Here is a 15,852-nt window from a genome sequence, read left to right as displayed (position 1 = left end):
GTCACAGGGATTGCATTGGGCTTACAGCTGGTACCAGCTTGCACCAACAGTGAGCTGATAGCCACAGGGCTGTTGTCTGGCCTGAGCCAAAACTCTGTCATAGCCATGGATGGACAAGGCTGGAGAAACCCAGTCAGTCACTGCATGTTCCTTGGAGTTGGGAGAGGCCATGGTGCACCTTCTAGGCAGTGTCCAGAAACCAGTGTGGGGGAAACTGGAAGGGTAGGAAAATACATAAAAATAGGTTCACAAACATCCAGATATGAAAAGGAAGGGACATCCAACACCATGAACATTGTACTTCTCTTGACGAAGACTTCAGGATCCTTATGATACATCATAACCACCTCTAGCTCCATTCTTCTTGAGACAGACTGATGCTGTTGACTAAGGACACAGGGGAACATTGGAAGAGTGCATGTAACACCAGAGAAAAAGGATAGAAATTAAGTTCTCATATATAATCATTTTAAAGTTATTACTGAGACTTTTCTGTCTTAATACTAATGCCCATTGTTTATATTATTATAACTCAATTAACAATGTTTGTTATATCTTTATTAGAATCCCAAAACAGTAGTTGAACTATCAGCAAAATCTTTTCCCCACATGTACAGCATATTCTTCTTTTTGCCCATAACAAGATGTTGAATGTAGTAACATGCTAGCAGTCTGATGTGCTCTGTTTAGCTAGTCTAAGTAGTCGGGAACTGCCAGGTTAATTCTTTTGTCAGAATGTAATAGGGAAAATTGCATAGTTCATATAGCTCAAAGTAAAGCAAGACTAAATGGCTTATTGATTTATTAATGACACATAATTAATGAACAATCAATGAACTACAGATTGAACCAATTTCTGAATTTCAATTAAAACAAACCAAATCAAACCAAAAAAACTTACTAGGCTCTTATGAAATGTTAATAATTACCCATAGATTTCCCAGTTCCCGTGAAATGTTTTAATCACACACATACACACAGAGTTACAAATTAACGCACTCTCCTGGGTTTGGGGCTTCCCCTACTTGCACACCTGTCCTGTGGGTGCTCCAGCTTTGGGCATGCCTATGTTTCTCCTGACCCATACATAGGAGCCACCCCCTCAGTTCAGCTTTACAATCCCCAGTCATGGGTCTCTGTGATGCACCCCATGCCGATGCTCCAGAACCTAGGAGCAGAGACTTCATACCGGTTGACAGGTCATAATGGCAGTAGAGAGCAGCACTCGCTGCTGCATCAACTCCAAGGACTCCCACGCCATTAAAAATATTCATGTTTCTTTTTTACCTCTTTTCAAGCTGAATGCTTTGTTTCAAATGCCTTCGATTCCTTAGCTACTATTGAATCTGACTGCTGATCAACATCTTTTTTAACACGGTAAGTTTTGTGTGAACACCCTCCAAAACAGTTTTGGTAGTCCCACTGACATGTAATGCATATATTCACATTTCTGTCTTAAGATCTGCTGTTATCCAGGCCACAGGTAAGCCCCGTGGGCACTTCACTTCAGTATAAATGAATAAGCAAGTTAGAGAGTAATACGATGTGACATTATAAGAGCAAAACATTATAAAAGGATGGATCAAAAATGCAGCCATTCAGAATTACTTCTAGGAGATTTTAATGACAGTTCCTGCGGCACTTCTCATGCTATACTGGGATGTGACTTCCTCCCACTTTCCACATTTCAGTTTTGCATATGTCATTGTCTTCCATTTCTAACTGAATTGTGTGCAAGGTTCCACATCAGATGTCCATTGTTTCATTGCCATCCACTTTATTTGCATCAGAGCAAAGAGTATGCAAAACCTCATTAAACTGGTAAAGATTTAATTTTCACCACTTTGCAGTCACTGCACACAGATGTAATTGGCTACATAAGATAAAAATCAATACCAGTTCAATTTATCTACAACATTGTGCAGCTTAACCCTGTTGATTTCTCAAAAGAAATATGTACATTCAATATATTCAAATATCTGTACTTATTTGAGTATATACAATAAAATTGAAGTGCATTTGAACAAGCATTTGTTTTTTCACTATAACTGATATTTTCTCAGATTTTTTATACTTTGGGGCAGAGAAATGAGGGAGGAAAGGAACCATAATGAGTTATATTTTGGATGTGATAATTGAATGTGATACAGTACTTATGTGTCCAGATCCAGCTGGGAGAGAAAAAAATGGGAGAGTGTCCCAGAGGATCTGGAGAAAGCCTAGAGGATGCTAGAAAGGGAAAGTTCACAAGAGTGGTATTTAACAAAATGGTTATGGGAGAAAGAACAAAGGAAGAGACAGATCTGCTGGGACATTGGTATGAATGAAATCTGGCATCAGGAGATGCCCAATGTGATTTTATAAATACATTCAGTTCCACAAAAGAGGAACAAAAATCCACACACAATTGGAAAGAAGAGACTATGACATTATGTTCCCTTCTCATGAAATAAGGCATATGGTTATCTTGAGCATTGTGCAGTTCTGCTTTTAAAGACTGGCTGCCAGAATTAACAAAGCTTTTCCTGAAATGCTGAGATTTACATGCAAAGCATATCGGTGATTCTGTCTTTTGACCTGCAGCTTTTTCTTATAATCAAGGTTCGTTTTTCCTCCCAGAGGAACTGCAGATATAAAACTGTAATAAGGAAAAGCATTCGAGTAAAGGGTAAATTACTTTTTTTTGGAAAAACATGTTCTACAGAACAAAATAAAAATGGTAGTAGAAATGCACTGGCTTTTACTATTACCATCAAACACCTTTTCTGAGCAGATTAAAATGTATGTTTTTAAAAAGACTTTAATAAATGCAGCTGGACATGAAACTATATTCTAATCATGTAAGAGCAATAATGATATGAAGCACCTGGTTTACTAAGATTTAAAAATTAACTGATTATTTATTAGTAAACCTCTGAATCTTTTAATCTTTTTTTTCTTTTTTTTTTCTTTTATTTTTTTTCTTAATTTTTTCTTTCTGAGTTTAGAACTAGCATCTTGCTTTTTACCTTAATTTAACATGTTTCATTTTATGTATGACAACAGGATTAAAAGGAACTAAAAAGACAAATTTAGCTATATGGCACGTGAAACTAGAATTTAGAACTATGTTCCAAGTTATTTAGAAGAGGGTTTATAATTTCTTTAGAAACTATCAGTTGACATTAGAGATTAGAATACTAATAAACAGTATGAATTCATGTGCATCTTCCCCTCACTAAAATTTAAAATGTTGGCCATAAAAGCTGCAAATTCTGCATTGTCTAAAAAAATACAGCAAAGGTATTCTCAGTCATCTCTTGATGCTGTTCTTTTGAAGTGGATTTTTATTGGAATAGAGTATGTTTCCATGAACCATGAGGACACAAAATACCTTGAACATTTCCTAATCAGATATTGGTTTTAAAGCTCTCTATCATTAGCTTTAACCAGTTTTTAAGGGGTCAGAATTTCTGAAAATTAAGAGTATTGAGCAAAAATGCGTAAGTATTGATCCCAGAGCCTAATTGACAAACAAATGTACGTGTATCATTTCAGTCTTTGAATACAGCCTCTCTGTTTTTCTCTTCCTCAGTTTCCAAAAAGAAATTGAAGAGGGAAATATGTGTTTAAGGGAAATGCATATTGCATTCTGCTGAGAAGGGTAAAGCAACCCAAGATCACCTCAAAACTAGATTTTCTGTGTAATCTCTGGTGCCATATTTAAATCTAGACCGGGGTCATTTCATGACAGTCTGCTCTGTAGGCAAGCAACAAGAGAAGCAAAATGTTAAACAAGTTATAATTGTTGTTTGTTTGTTTTAATATTCCTCTTTCCCAAAAGTTTTATTTATGTAGTTTCGTAGCTAATTCCACTGTGAATAGTATAACCTGATGCATTGATGCATATTTCCACTGTATTCTGTAAATGGAACAAAATAAGATGATAATGTGTGAAATACCCTAGTGGGTGCCCTTGATTAATCACAGCTCGAATTCACTTTTTACAGATTATGCCATCATTTGTACTCTTTGTACTGTATTCACAGTACCACTCTTTTAAATCAGGTCTTTTCTTCTATGATAACATTCTCATAAGGTTTCTTCTGTGTAAATTACAGCTCATTTCTCTGGGAGTATTGTCTGGTAGTTCTCTGGTCAAATGGCTAAAAACTGTCAGTTTACAGTGGTCTTTCTAATCACATTTTGCTAGATTCATAAGATTTAAGGCCAAAAAGGAAAATGATAAATGTATACTGTATAACACAAAACATTCATAGATGTACATCAGTTTTACCAGAGTCAAATCTGCTGCATGTCCTGGGTAAAGTATTCCAGTGGTTAATAGCCCTCACAGCAGCAGAATTATTTTAAATTTTGTATTTTATTTGTAGTCTGGATATGTTTGATCTTCTTAGATTAAAATATGCATTAAAAAAAAAGGAAAAAAAAGAAAGAAATCTTGTCTATTAGTAAAATATGTACCATAGTCAAACTTAAGGACCACAGATGTCTTTTTGTCAACTTAGCTTCCTACTAAATCCAAAGCTGAAGACATGCATGCAAAAGTGATTATAATGATAGAAATGTCTATATTGCCAATTTGGCCTTCTCAGCATGTGAAATACAGTTAAATTTTGAAACTTATTGACGAAAACAGTTCAGTCTAATGACAAGATTGTACTGTAGTACTGAATTAACAAGAAAATTAACAAGTGCTGTAATAGTGAATTAACAAGAAAATATTTAGTGATGTCACTACACTACAGAGTAGCACAACACTGGATTTCAATTCAGCCTCAAACTTCAATTACAAAGCAGATTATAGAGACATATTTAGACATATTTATATTATTATTAATAATAATATATTTTATATTTATATATTTTTAAAATTAAAAATTATTAATATAAATAATAATTTATATTATTATAAAGCAAAATAAAAATTTGGCTTTCTTCTTTTCTTTGTCTTTCTTCTTTCTTCTTATTGGATGTATAATAAGATACTGAATTACTGATTTTTTTCAACAACTATTGGTTTCTTGCCAATTTTGGATAAAGTCCCAAAGAATCCAGGTGTTCAGTATAGAGTTATCATTCTCAATGAGGTTATCAATAAGTTATCAATGAGATAACTCTATCAATGGAGATATCACTAAGACAAAATTATCACTGATGGTAAATAATACCATCATTAAATAATAATATAAATGGTCTATAAAAAATATTTATAGTTTTTTGAGTGACATCAGAAGAGTTTATAAATGAGAGATAGTGGAAAAACTTCGCTTACATTAAAAGCAAACAATAAACTTTGAAATGAAAAATACCCCATTTATAAATTATGTCTTTCTGATTTATTGGTAAGTTCAACAAGCATTTCAGTCTGTTAATGAGTTAGACAAGTCAATAAAAATAAAGGAGTGATTACTGTATACTCTATCTTGTTGTTGGTAACTTACTCTAGTCTAGGGTGGAGAGCATTAGCATTTAAATACAAAGATGGCCCATAAAATACACTAGCAAACAAAGCATCCTACCCACGATCTATGAACATGCATAGACTGCTAGCATATTCTGCCTTCAAAACTTCAATGAATGGTGCTGACAGAGAGAAAAATCACCATTGCAACCTTACTCTTGTACATGTGCAACTGCTTTATTTTCAAGTCACAAGTTCCACTAAATTCATTGAAACTTACTAGAATAGGCTGAATTAATTAGGTAATTCAGTGAGACACCATTGAATGAAATATTCATTTCAGTGACTAGACAGAGGAGCAATAATGCAATTTCCCACGTACAGATTAGGGCTTCATATGGCATATATTATATTTAGTGGCATACACATATGTCTCATAATGCAGATTAGCATTGATATCAATGATATGTAATTGATAAACCAGGAAAACAAGCAGGGCCAGATGGCATTCCTTTTTCTTACACTGTATTTTTTGAAGTATATACATTCAAATGACATAAACATTTTCTCTACCTCACCTGAGAGAGCTTTCTTTCTGAAAAATTGAAAGTTGCTTAATTTGTATCTATTTCTTGACAAATTTACCTACAACCTAGATGCATATATTGTCGTAAATTCAGATTGTTACTTGAATTCAAGAGGAAATATGCTAGTGCTAGTTTGTATGTAGAAAAGACATGCAGTGGTGGCAAAGTATTAACAGGAAAGGTTACCAAAAGAATCATTGTAATATCTTTCACCAGTGGCTTGTTTGCATAGCAAATAAGCACAACAAAAGGCATATGACAACATGAAATAAATAATATACTACCTTTTCTCGTTCTTTTTCAGTGTGGTGTCAAGTTCAATATGACTGGTATGGTGACAAACAAAACAAAATAAAACAAAAAGATTATAATAAAAGTTTTGCACCTATGAATATGTTAGTCATAATTTAGAAAGATATATGTATATATTTCTGTATTTAGAATTTTAAAGTAAGACATCAAACAGGAGTTATGATCCTTGTGGGACCCTTCCAACTCGGAATATTCTATAGCATAGAAACATAAAACAATTTGGGCTGGAAGGGACTTAAAGCTCATCTAGTTCCATCCCCCAGCCATGGGCAGGGATGCCACCCTCTAGATCAGGTTGTTCAGGACCTTGTCCAACTTGATCTTGAACACCTGCAGGAATGGAGTTTCCACATTTTCTCTGGACAACCTGTTCCAGTGCCTCACCACCCTCTGAGTAAAGAATTTCTTTCTTTTAGTTTAAAACCATTTCCCCGTGTCCAGTCATTGTATGCCCAAGCAAAAAGCTATTCAGTCACTTTGGCATAATAAACCAGCAGATGTGATTAAAAAGAAAAGAAAAGAAAACAAACAAACAAAAAAAGATAAAACAAAAACAACAGAACTGTTCTCTTGTCATTGTGTATTTGCACCAGCAGAATTAATTTCTACAATGGAGTTTAGTAGCAGTACTTTAGTGGTTTTTGCAGCATTGTTTCATCTAATTCCTTTTCATTGGGAATTCTCATCTAATTCCCTCTCTTCCATTTAACTTAATTTTCTCTGAAAATCTATGCCTTAAGACATTCTCCTTTTTCGTTCCTTCATGAGAGACCCCTGAAAGGTGACCTAATGATGTGAAGACAGCAAGGTACTATTTTTTTTTTTAATGGTATTATGGGATACAGCTTCTCATCTCTTGTCAATATTTGGTATAGATATTCAAATCTCCAATGAAATGCCTGAAATGAAAAGTACAATGCCTGAAATGAAATACATCTGAGAGCATGAGAACCTTCTAGTTGAAGAGTAACAACATAAACATTGTGAGAGAACTTTAACTAGCTCTGTTAGCTGGGAAGATTCATAACTCTCCATCTTATCAGATATGATTCAGTTTCAAGAACTTGAAGCTAAAGTAGTGCTAGCTGACTTTTAGCTACCATAAGACCGTAAGTTGAAAAGAATCTTAACTTCCTGTCCTCCCTCTGATCTTTGCTGAGAAGCCAATACAAACACCTGTGAAAATAAATAAATAAGTAAAAATAAAAAAAATCAACAAAACAAAGCTGAAGAGAAGTGATGAACAAATAATGGATTTTTCAGTTCACTGGAGGGCCTCAAAAAAAAAAAAAAGTTTCCAGTAAGACTTTAAAAACTTTTTTTCCCCTTCTAAAACTGTGTTGAAACAAAAAGTAAAAGAAAGTGGTTAAGCAAAAACACCAGTTTCATCTAAAAAGAAAGGAAAACAAATATTTAAAATATTTTAAAAAGAATGAAAAATAACTTCAAATGATTTTTTTAACATAATATTGAATTAATGTCTTAAATATTTTGGTGTGTAGAAGGGAATGAGTTCTTAATTAACCAAAATGACGGTCTTTGTCTAAAGATGTACACACCTACATGAAATACCACCTAAAGATTTTGCAAAACAATACCAAATTGTTGTTATAGGTAGTAATTTAGAAATAAGATGGTTCTGTTCTGAATAAGTTGTAATTTTAAATTTATTACTGCATTATCTGAATATACTTCTTATATTAAAGCATGCCATAAAAATGCATAACCATATGTTAAATATATGTTATATCCATTTGTGTCCATTTCATTCTGAGGTTTGGAATACAAACTAGACAGTAAAATCATTTTCCAGTGACTGAACTTCAAGCTTTAATTTGTGCTTTTAGTATTAACCACCACCCACTACTTCACCCACTATGTTTTACATCCAGGCACCTTTGACAGAGCATGTGCAATACTGACCCACGAATAACGTTTTATTTTTAAGTGTTTAAAGTTATCCTCTTTTTTTTTTTTTTTTTTTTTTAAGTTGTATTCTAAGTGATGTCTTGAGCCTTTCTACAAAAGATCCTCACAAAAGCAATTAAGAGAAGAGATACTTGACTGTTCAAGTAAGAAAAGAGAACAAAGAACTTTAAAGATAACTTATCAGTAGCTTTAATTTCACTGTCTTTCATTTGTCTCTAATGAGAGAGAATCACATTGTTGATTCAATGATCAACAAACTAAATTCATGAAAACCATAGGTTATGGCCTGGAATAACAGTACAGAACCAGTAAGTTCCTACTGATAATCACTTTGCAAGAAGCACTACCAAAGCATAAATATTTAAACTTCATAATCAACAAAAGTTTGTCAAATATATTTTCACATCATACACTATACAATTGTTTCAAGCTCCCATTTTATTTTGAAGAAGTTCTGAAGATAAATGTATGTTAGACTTCACAGAAGTAGTGTTGTGAACATTCTTACATTCATTTATATTTCATGTCATGTTCTTCTGTTGTAGGCAAGTTACAATCTGGGTAACATTTGCAACCTGAATTCTGCAACTCTGCCAGCTGTCCAGAGATGACTGACAATTATATATTAAGGAGAAGTAAAGAAGCATAAAGAAGAGCTGAAGTCCATCCATCCGTCACGTTCCCCCTGTTATAAATTCCAAGTCAATTTAGCTTTATAAGATTTATTTATGGGGTCAATAAAAGGGGAGTAAACAGCGCTGGGTGTGCGGGGAATCTAGGCTCCTCCAACACACACACACAAGTTACATCAAGCGGCTGGTTTTTATGCTCCTAGGCTAATATATATTCAGTACTACTTCTAGAAAAGGCATGGTTATTATAATTAGTTCCCGGAATATGAACCATCCCACTGGCGCATGTGTATCAGTCTCCGGTGGTCCCTCTGGGGGTCTCTTGTGCTGAAGGCTCATAGTCTTCCTCACAGGCTTTTTCCTTGTCCTTCTCCTTTGTCCATCTTGGCTGGATGTCAAAGAATTGTGCAGCGTCCCATGCAAGCTTTGTCTTTTAGTTGTCCTTCATCTCTCCCCTTCTCCTTAATCTCTTGGCTGGATATCAGAGACCTGCGTAATGTCCCACGCAATTGTCACAATAGTTAGCAGTTATTCTGAACACCCCCGCCCCCCCCCCCCCCCCACACACACACACATACACAGATATCTGAAACTCAAGGTTTACCCTTCAAGCCCTCTATTGACATGAATTGATGAAACATTCCTTACTCCCCTCCCCCCCCCCCCCCCCCCGCCTTTTTTTCCCATGAGAAGTTAGTAGCAGGTTAGTAGAAAATTCCTTGTTTTCATTTTTCTTTCTTTTTTTTTTTTTTTTTTTTTTCCTCCTAAATCCCACCTAACTTGCTTTTCAATTTACACTGATGCCAGGTTGAGTATGACCTGTCAGATCGTGGTGAAGAGTCCATCAGTGTCACAGTACACCTCAATGCCCTGAGGTTTCTTTCTAGTCTATTTCATTACCTCACACTTAATATGCAATTTGCCATTCTGAATTCCAAATTTTATCATAAGGTCACAGGTCACTTTTTGTGGAAAAACTAGGCAGGGTAAAACAAACGAACAAATAAATAAACAAACAGATACAAAAAAAAATAATAAATCAACACTACCAACAACACAATAATCACGGATTTTGCTGTCATGTTATTTTACCTGGATTGGACCCCAATGAAGTTTATACTCTCTAATACATCTCATTAAAACTGCTGGAGCTTTCCACAAAACTCAAAAACAATTAATGCTCTGGCTTGTGAAGCACCTCCTGATGCTCATAATGTTAGGGTAGGCTAGAGATGCTAGAACTAAGAAGCCTCTCTGGACATGTGTTTTTTTGTTTTTGTCTTTTGTTTGTTTGTTTTAATATACAATTGTGTATATTTGGGTCCCAAAGAAAGATGATGATACTAAGAAACCAGACTAAATAAGTGATATATTAGTCCCTCACTAAGGGAGAGGTTATTCTAAGAGCTGCTGGTTTTCAACTCGACGATTAATAATAAGAGTTCTTTCAGTGGTGTAGATTCAGAAAGAACAAAGCAAGTCAGAGAAAATGAACAGATGCACAATAAAATAACTATTGAACTGTTAAAACCTTCATCAATTTATCATGTCATTTCACAAATGGATATTTTATGTGCTTGTGCCAAACTTCTGAAAAAAGTCCTTGTCTGAAAACTTTGATTATTTCACAAGTTTACAGATTTGAAATATACCTGATTTTGATTTAGTTCTGGTCTGTATTCTTAATTATTCAAGCATATTGCCAATTCTGTTGGTGGTGAGAAAGAAGGGAAGATATTCATATGTGTTTTCTATTAGAATGTAAAATGTGCTCCACTGGCAAAAGTTTAATTCCTCTTCAAGAATTAAGGGGATAAAAAAAAGTAATAATAATAAGATCCTCACAAACACATCAACTAGTTTTAATGTTTTTCTCCCACTGGAATTTAATTTCAGTAATTTCTTTTGTTTTCTGCTGTTTAATTCTAAGATACCAAACCTGGATATGATTAAGTTAATTTAACTCACAAAACAGAAAGATGATTTATTTCTTTTCCCTGTGAAACAAAATGACACTAATGAAAGAAAAACAGATTTTTTCAATGAACTTATGTATTTTCATGGTAGTTTTCTTGGGACTTCTTAGTTTCCTCTTGCTGGTAGAGGAAGAATGTGTCCCAATTCTTGCTCATTATACTTCAAGTAGCCCTTTCTAATGAGAAACAAAAGGCAGTTATTAGAAAAACAATCAGTCTATTTTTAATTGAAAGAATGCCATTTAAGAATAGAAAAGTGCAAGTATTTACTTGCAATATGTGATTTATATTTCAGAAATTAGAGCAGGTAATTTTTATTTTTTATTTTTTATTTTTTAATTTATTTTGCTTCAGAAGTTTCAGAGAAAGCTTTTACAGCACTAAAGAGCTGATGTACTGATTGCTGTGCTGTCAGGATACTTTTTCCATCCTTCACAAAGAAAAGACTGCTGAACACAGACAGAGCTCTCAGAACTGATGTTGATTTCATTACAATGGCAAATTGTATACTCCATGTGTACTCACACAGCATGAGAACATTGAACTCGGCCAGCTACCTCTTAGCTCATCAGGATGGAAGAGATTTGTGAAAGAAATGGGCCAAAAAAAAGCAGAGAGACTAGCATCTGACATCACCCTTATTCAGTGAAGTAGACTATTTGCACAGTAAATAATGGTGCAAACCACAAAACAATAAGAATTAGCAGCACTGGCTTTATTTTTGATTCTTTCTAATAAATTACCTTATTTTAATCCAAAACATAAGTTCACTGTCTCTTCAGTACCAAACCACCAGCCAGTTGGTTACCCCATTGTGTTCTGTGAAGATCTCATGATTTGTTTAAATAAATGTTTTGTTCCCTGCTTCCATTCCTTTTTCAACTCTGCTTATGGCTGTTATTTTTCATGACATCACCAACGCACCTTAGGATCTTCATTCAAATCTCTTCTTCAGTTTACTTGTGTTTGTCTTACACAAACTGTAAGATTGTGTGGAAGGACCTTTTTCAGTGCCACAAGGGATAATAAGAAAGCAGGAGGGACAAAGAGGGGTGACAGAAAAAAAGATATAAAAGGTATGTTTGTGTGTAAAATAAGGCTTGTCAGTATGGTTGACTGGTTGTGCCCTGTGCCTGATCACCACAGTCTGCCCTGACTTCTCATATTTCCTCATTATATCTTCTCATAACCGTCTCCTTGCAGTCACATTCTTTCCACTGTGTATGTGTGCTGCAAGTACTTCGTGTGAGCTACTGGTGAGATCTTTGTGTGTGTGAGTGAACTGGGTGCCATCTACTGAAGTCAGACTCAGTGTCCACATGTGGTTTTCAACTGCTGGACTGAACAGGATTCCAGGATTAGCTAGTTGCGTGAGTGAGGTCTTCTGTTCCCAGCCACTGGAGTGGGAGTGGTGTGTGTTCCCAACCCAGACAACTGGGGGACCAAGGTGAGTGAGGTGAGTGTTGACTCCACAACAGCAGCTGGAGCAAAACTGTGGATCATAGACCATGTGCCTAGTGCTGGCTGCTTGGGGACCGTGTCTGTATGTGCCACAAACCTGGCATGCATATGTATTCCCCAGCAAACTTTAAACTGAACTAAGTGACAAGTAGCAGGGACGTTGGGTTCAGGCCAAGGTATCAGGTAGTGGGGGTGTACTGGGTTCACGTTGCAAGGGCTTGGTAGCGGGAGGGATGCAGGGGTAGCCTCTTTAAGAAGAATCCAGAAGCTGCCCCATGTCATATAAAGTTGTGGTGGTTTTACCGTGCTGGGCAGCTAAACCCCACAACCGCTCTCTCACTCCCCCTCTTTTAGATGACCTAGTACAAAAGTCCAGTTTCAGATGGCTCCAAAGAGACACACCACTGGCCAGAGCCAAGCCAATAAACAATGTTGTCTGCATCTGTGGGAGAGCAGATTTAAGAAAGGTAAAAACAAACAAACAACCGTGTTGTGCAGCAGCAGCTGGCAGACAGGAGTGAGGAACAGCCCTGCAGCCCCCAAGGTCAGTGCAGCAGGAGGGCAGGAGGTGCTCCAGGCAGGCAGCAGCATATCCCCTGCAGCCTGTGGAGAGGCCCCTGGTGGAGCAGGCTGTCCCCCTGCAGCCCATGGGTCCCACATGGAGCAGATGTCCACACTGCAGCCCCCCCATGGGTGGAGGAGCCCCCGGTGGAGCAGGTGGATGTGGCCTGGAGGAGGCTGCGGCCCATGGAGAGCCCCCACAGGAGCAGGCCCCGGGCCAGAGCTGCCCATGGAGAGGAGCCCACGCAGGAGCAGGGGGGCTGGAGGGAGGTGCTGCCTGTGGGGCCTGCTCCTGACAGATGAACCCCATGGTAGAAGATGGAAGAGAGATAAGAGGGTAGATTTGGGAAAGGTGTTTTTAGTTTGTTTTTAGTTTCTTACTATTCTAGTCTGCTGGTCATAGGCAAAAAAATATATTAAGCTCCCTGTGTCAGTTGTTTTCTGCCCGTGACAATAATTGTTGATGGATTTATTTCCCTGCCCTTATCTAAGCATTTGATCCCTCTACATTGTATTTTCTCCACTTTTTTATTTGAGCAGGGGGAGTGAGAGAGTGGTTGTGATGGAGTTCAGCTATGCAGCATGGTAAAACCACCACATGGGGTACTCACAGTACTACTTAAGAATGTGGTATACATGAGGGACAAGTGCGTGAGTGTCTGTGTTTGCCCAGAGAACGTAAAGCTCCGTTGAGTGGGTGACCTGCAACTTGAGTAAGGGGCCTAGGATCCACACGCAATAAGGTGGCCAATGGGCTATCACCTTCTTTTCACTCTCATAAGAACATAAACCATTGGAAATCTTTACCTTTTCTGAGTCTTGTTCTTTGGTATTCTATGCACTTTGCTTGCACAGTTAAATTCTTGTCATTGGCTAGGAAGACAATTACTTCAGATACACTTATCCTCATTTACCTTCTAGATTGAATTGTCTAGACCCTGATTATTTCTTTACCTATTTTGCTGTCATTTTGGATTCTCATTTTACCCTTTGTAACTGGAAATGCACAACGATTGATGTAAAATAATGTGAACACTGACATTGATTATTGATATGACTTGAATCCTTATCCCCTCCTTAATGCATTTGAAATGAGTGCAACTTAATTTAGACCTACATGTCTCACAAAAATAGGCTATGAGTTGGCGTCTGTCTATCAGAAACACCAGCATTACAATTGATGCTGATAAATGCGCAGATGCAAATGCGCACATGCTTATCACTGACCCTTTCTTTCCATAACAGTCCTTTTCCTATCCTGTTCCTCATGCATCATCTACAAAGCTAGACAGACTTCTTTTGCATAATTCCTGGTGGTGACATAGTTTTGCCAGGTATTTCACCAATCCTTGGATGTCTCAGTTTGTTCAAAGTGGTGCACTGATTGTTCAGTCTTCAGTTAATTCAGAGAAATGTTATTTAATATATCTGCTGCCTACATGGATGATACCTGGCTTTATCCTTTTTGTCAAATTTTCTTCCATTTTAGATATTATTTTTCCAGTTCTAGGCTTAAAAATCTAAAAATGAGAAAAGGACAGCAAACACTTTTATGCAAACTTTTTCCACACATGAATAACATGAATAAATACATTTAAAAAAAAATAAAATAAAAAAGTGTCACATTTTCATAAATATAGAAAATTGCTGAAAAATCTGTTGTCAAATGGTGTGAAAGTTCTGTTAAAATATGTATGTCTCCTGTTATTTCTGAGAAACATCCTGAATTACTAAGGAGGAGCGCTGGAATTTCTTTGTTTAATTCAAAAACGAGTTCCCTATCTTAGTTCACTCTGCATCAAGTAATGCATTATCATTTACCTTAATATTCGGTGTAGTAGCATATGCTTATCAGACTCCAGGAGAGAAAGAGGTTCTTGTAGCCCTGAACAAAAATGTGTGAAAAAAAGAAAAGGCAACATTTGCCGAACTGAAATATTTCAGCTTTAAATTATGCATATATATAATTAATTTTATTAAAATGTTTAGTTTAAAGATAAGAGATCTTAAATACAGTAGGTTTTGAGGTCCTGTGGCACTGACTTCTGTTGTTTAGGATGTTTTAGTAATATTAAAGATAACGTAACCATGAATAATGGGGAGTTTCATATTCCTGCTAACTGACCAACATAAAAAACAACATAATTTTTATAAACTCCTGAAAGCCAGTTGTTTCTCAGAGGTGAAATTCCAAGATAAACATGTTAAATTTATGCTAGCATGCACATGAAACTGATTATAAACAAAACAAACTAACAAAGCAGCAGCAACAACAACAGCAAAAACACCTTGAATGGAAATATGAAAATATAATCTGCTTTATTAACTTGTGTTGTCCTGGTTACAAGACATCTTTGTGGTGACATAAAAGAGTTATTCTTTTCTCTTGTTTTTATGTGCTAATATCTATTTCCTAACACTTGTCCAAACTGAGTTGTATTTACAGTCTAGTGCAAAGAGTTTTGTCTGTTTTTCTTCTCCCTCTGTTTTCCTTTGGTTCTTATTTTCTTTCATTTGCCTTGGCTGCCCACCCTCATAGTGTTTTCTGCAGACTCAGTGTTGTCAGAACCTGATAAATTGGTGCTTCTATTTGGAAAAAATTCCTTATCTGCTAAATCCCTAATCCGTCTTCTTATGACAGTGATTTTTGACAGCTCTGTTGCACTGGTGTTTCTGTCAATATTAGGTAACTATGCTGTGGATTGGACACTTTCAGTGCTTCACAGCCTTTGTTATTGCATAACTGCTTTAAAAGTTTTGTCATAACCTTGTCTGATGCTGAAAACATATGGTTTAAAGTGGAATATGTCATTAGTTTTCTACAACAAAAGCGAAAACATTTACATTAATTGCATGCCCATACTACTGTAATTTATCACAGAATCTCAGAATTGTTCAGGTTGCAAAAGCTTTCTAATATCATCTAGTCCAACCTTTAACTTAATACTGACAAGTCCGCCATTAAACCATGCTACTAAATTCTACGTGTA

The 15,852-nt window shown here is 36.1% G+C and overlaps 1 long non-coding RNA gene across 1 annotated transcript; it reads left to right on the top strand.

Annotated features, from left to right (window-relative positions):
- The first annotated feature begins 1,218 nt into the window (after positions 1-1,218).
- On the top strand, positions 1,219-8,989 carry LOC140001692 (uncharacterized). Its single transcript, XR_011807179.1, has 2 exons — positions 1,219-1,377; positions 8,778-8,989. It is a non-coding gene; the product is annotated as an uncharacterized lncRNA (long non-coding RNA).
- The last annotated feature ends 6,863 nt before the right edge of the window (positions 8,990-15,852 follow it).

This window comes from Anas platyrhynchos, chromosome 2, assembly GCF_047663525.1.
Source record: "Anas platyrhynchos isolate ZD024472 breed Pekin duck chromosome 2, IASCAAS_PekinDuck_T2T, whole genome shotgun sequence".
Classification (NCBI taxonomy): domain Eukaryota; kingdom Metazoa; phylum Chordata; class Aves; order Anseriformes; family Anatidae; genus Anas; species Anas platyrhynchos.
This window is presented reverse-complemented; position numbering and strand designations above follow the sequence as displayed.